Genomic DNA, 4,229 nt, shown 5'->3' on the forward strand with positions numbered 1-4,229 from the left:
ACACTGTCTCAGGAAACAAGCATGGTTGCCAAAGGGGAGTTGCAGGTGGAAGGGATAAATTAGGAGGTTGGGATGCATTTATCCTCACAAATACATATAGAATGTAGAATCGACACAGACCTACTTTAGAAAGGGTGGTGTACTGAGTGAAGTGAAGTGAAGTCACTCAGGCGTGTCCGACTCTCTCTGTGACCCCATGGACTGTAGCCTACCAGGTTCCTCCCTCCATGGGATTCTCCGGGCAAGAGTACTGGAGTGGGTTGCCATTTTCCTTCTCCAGGGGATCTTCCCGACCCAGGGATCGAACCTGGGTCTCCCGCATTCCAGGCAGACGCTTTAACCTCTGAGCCACCAGGGAAGCAGTGAGGAGTTGTGTACTACACACTCTATAATAACATGTATGTGAAAAATACAAAGATGAGTCAGTATACGTATGGCGATAACTGATGAAGAATCTCTCCACCTACAAACACAGCATTGTAAGTCAGCTATCCTCCAAAAGAAGTAAAAATGAAGTTTAAAAAGAAAAAAACAAGGATTAATGAGCCACAGGCTTCTGGCATGTGCCAGAAGAAACCACGGACTAGGAGTCACCCTAAGGCTCTGGTTACTGTGGTAACAGGAGCAGGGCATGAAGAAATCCTGTCTCCTTGTGGCCATTTCCTGCAACAGAAACTTTAAAGCTATTGCTTATGCTGCAGTTAAATAAGAAGAAGTTTTTTCTCCTTGGCCTTTTGAGTTCTTCTCTACTTTAGCTGTTCCTGATCTACAGTCTGCATTGATAACTAAGTTTCCTTCTTTTCGGAAGAAGGACCTACTGACTGTTTTGAAACAAGGCAAAAAGGAACAAACATACAGGCACCTTATACTTTTCTGGAAACAAATGTTTTCTGGAGGAAATAGAAATGGCTTTAATCCCCAAGCTGGCAGAGGAGAGAAAACGCTAGGCTCGTGCCTCAAGAGCTGTGTCTCCCCCAATGGGGAATCAAGGGATCACACAGTTGGGGCTCGTGGTCAGAGGCTGGAGATGGAGAGCAAGCATGCAAGGACCCTGGGTTCTTTCTTTTCGCTTTGTTTCAAAACAGCCAACAGGCTGGCATCAGGGAGCCCAGTAGCTTAGGTCCGGCAGGCAGCCCCAGGAGTTGGGGCCGTTGCCTTTTGCAGATTGCACTGCGGCTTTCCTTACATAATGCAAAAAGAGAGACAAACAAATGACAAGGGAAGGTCTGCAGAGAATAAGGTAAAGCATCACTTAACTTAAGGATGTGGCTAGCATGAAATTAAAAGATAATAGATGCAAAGTATGGCTCATGCAGAGTTAGATGGCAATAGGTGCGGGATATCCCTGGAGAAAGCATGGCAACCCACTCCGGTATTCTTACCTGGAGAATGTCCTGGACAGAGGAGCCTGGCGAGCTACAGTCCATGGGATCACAAAGAGTCAGACATGACTGAGCGACTAACACACACACACACACACACACAGGTGCAGGATAGAGCTTACATAACAGGTTGGTCTTCTGAAAAGAAGGAAACTTAGTTATCATTGCAGACTGTAGATCAGGAACAGTTAAAGGAGAGAAGGACTCAAAAGGCAAAAGAGAAAAAGAAAATTTTCTCATTTCACTGCCACACTTATGAACACTTCATATTCCCAAGGACTGCTGGGCTCTAAATGATACCGGCACTTTAAAAATGTCCCTGGGTAACTAACTGAAAGTGAATAAAAACTGGGCAGAGTGCGAAGAAGAAAACTTCCGCAGTCAATTCCACACACACTAGTTAAAATCAAACTCCATGAAAACGTGCTGCACACCAGGAACCGCAGAGACGCGCAAAGGAAGCCGCGGCGAGGGAACACTGCCGCTGTGTGAACGGCGCCCGCAGCCTGCGAAGGGAAGCGGCGGGGAAGGGGCGGAGCAAAGAGAACACCCGCGGCGCCGATGCGGTGCGCACGCCGAGTCACTGAGGAGCGGAGTACGGAACTGTCTTTTTTTTTTAATTGTTAGTAAGACAAACATATTGATCCCAGCCCAGGTCACAGGGGGACTTACAACGTGTCCTGCTCAGCGTTCCTTCATCGTCAGCACCAACAAGGGAAGGAGGTGCTGAACAGCAGCCCCGCCCGAAGCGGACAGACAGCCCCGGTGAGGGACGCATCGATCAAGTCCGCCTCATCGGGGGGTTAACGGGGCTCCCCTCTCACAGCAAAAGGCTCCTTAACTCCAAATTCATCTTGCCAGAGAAGAGAAAAGAATCGTAAACTGTAAACTAAATCAGGTATCTTTAGATTTAAATATAAAAAATGAAGGATAAAAGCAGTAAAAAAAATTACACTTTAAGTGAATAAATTACAAAGTAAATCAACGATATATTCTGACACTTATAAAACAGAGGAGGAGGAGGAGGGAAGCCGCACAAACTACCTTGAGTGAGGCCCTTCACTGGTGGGTACCACCCGGGTTCTCCAGTCGACTCCGCCGCCAGACCCGGCTGCAGACGCCGGCGGGACACAGAGCTGCTCTGCCCATCACCCCAGGAGGAGCCCTTGTCGCCGGGCGCGGAGAGAACCCAAGTGTGTGCCTTCAGGCGCCTCTTCTGCCAGGCAACACGCAGAAGGCTCAGCCTGAGCCTGTTCTTCATCTTCTCCTGCAGGTTAATGGTGTAAAATGAGGTGAAGGAAGTGCCTAGAAGTTGGGCATCTCCCCTTTCTGTAGCTGTTTTATTTTCTTCTCCTTCTGTAAGGGACTTTTTTGAATCATAAGAGAAAGGGCAAAGAAAAGAGAGAGAGAGAGAGAAAGGGCGCATTTCCACGGTTCTCCTCACCTGGATTTTGGGCTTCAAAGGTGCTCCAGCATGGGGCAATTGTTGGGCTCTTTATCACTACTGGCTGCTCTTCTTCATCTTCTTGAGTGGGTGTTGGGTTCTCTTCTTCCCAGCAAAGGCAGGAGTCCTGGGGTCAGTGAGTGGAGTTTCTTTCTTTTCAGGAACACCTAACAAGATACAAGAAGGGTAAGGCTTCACATAAATTTAAAGTGTTTATCTTCCAATACCCTCTCTGCTTTTCACTGTTTGATTCTTTTCTCCATTTCAAAATCAAAGCAGATGGACCCAGTGGGTGGCTTCTCAGGCAGTTTCTTAGGGGAAACGTGCCCACTGTAAAGAATTCCGGAATCCAGTTTCCGGGCTTTAAACTCGTAGAGCCCTGCTTCTACAGGATTACATTTCTTGGATTTTGCATTTGTTTGCACCACCTCTTGCTGCATTTTTGTTCTCCTCCGACTCTTGCTTCTCAGTACTTTTTAGGATCTTCGTTATATGGGAAGAAGAACCTGGGAAAGAATAGATATGTGTTTATGCATGACTGAATTAAGTTCCTGTACACCTTATACAAACACAGCATTGAAAATCAACTCTATTCCAATAAGATCAAAATGAAATTGCACAGAAAGAAAAAGAAAAAAGAAATGGGCATGAAAAATGCTGCCGCCTTGCAGCTGTTTTCCGTAACAACAACGTCAAAAGCTGTGCTGATGGACACAATATTCAGAAGGCCCGTGGGGTTGTGAGTGAAGAACACCCGCCTTCATGGAATGTTTTAGGAGTGTCTATCAAAACACAGGGCAGACGTTCAAGAGTCAATTGCAAGATGTTTTACTCATATTCTTTAAAAAAAATCACAGAAAACGATGTCAACATTGATAAATATTAGAGAAATCCAAATCAATATTACAATGAGGTATCACCTCACACCAGTCAGAATGGCCATTGTCAAACACTCTACAAAGAACCAAGGCTGGAGAGGGTGGGGAGAAATGAGCGACCTCCTGCACTGATGCTGGGACGTCAGTCGGGTAGAGCCACTCTGGAGACCGTGTGTGTGCGTGCTGAGTCACTTCAGTTGTGTTCGACGCTTTTCGACCCTGTGGACTGTAACGTACCAGGCTTCTCTGTCCGCGGGATTCTCCGACACGTTCACTGGAGCGGGCTGCATTCCCTCCTCCAGGGGACCTTCCCAACCCAGGGATCGAACCTGCATCTCTTATGTTTCCTCTGTTGGCAGGTGGGGTCTTTACCATCAGCACCGCCTGGGAAGCCCCACAGTTGCTGTATATCAGGGGGACCCGCAACACTGTGAATCGCCTGCGTGTGGTGGTGTATATACAGGGGTTTCCCCCTGTATATCAGGGGAACCCACAACACTGAATCGCCTGCGTGCGGCGGTGGTT

General features: G+C 47.4%; 1 non-coding gene across 1 annotated transcript; it reads right to left on the reverse strand.

Moving 5' to 3' along the window:
• Positions 1–286: 286 nt before the first annotated feature.
• On the reverse strand, positions 287–358 carry TRNAS-GGA. The gene has a single exon. It is a non-coding gene; the product is annotated as a tRNA-Ser (tRNA).
• Between the last annotated feature and the right edge of the window lie 3,871 nt (positions 359–4,229).

Source organism: Bos indicus x Bos taurus, chromosome 25 (genome assembly GCF_003369695.1).
Source record: "Bos indicus x Bos taurus breed Angus x Brahman F1 hybrid chromosome 25, Bos_hybrid_MaternalHap_v2.0, whole genome shotgun sequence".
Taxonomy (NCBI): domain Eukaryota; kingdom Metazoa; phylum Chordata; class Mammalia; order Artiodactyla; family Bovidae; genus Bos; species Bos indicus x Bos taurus.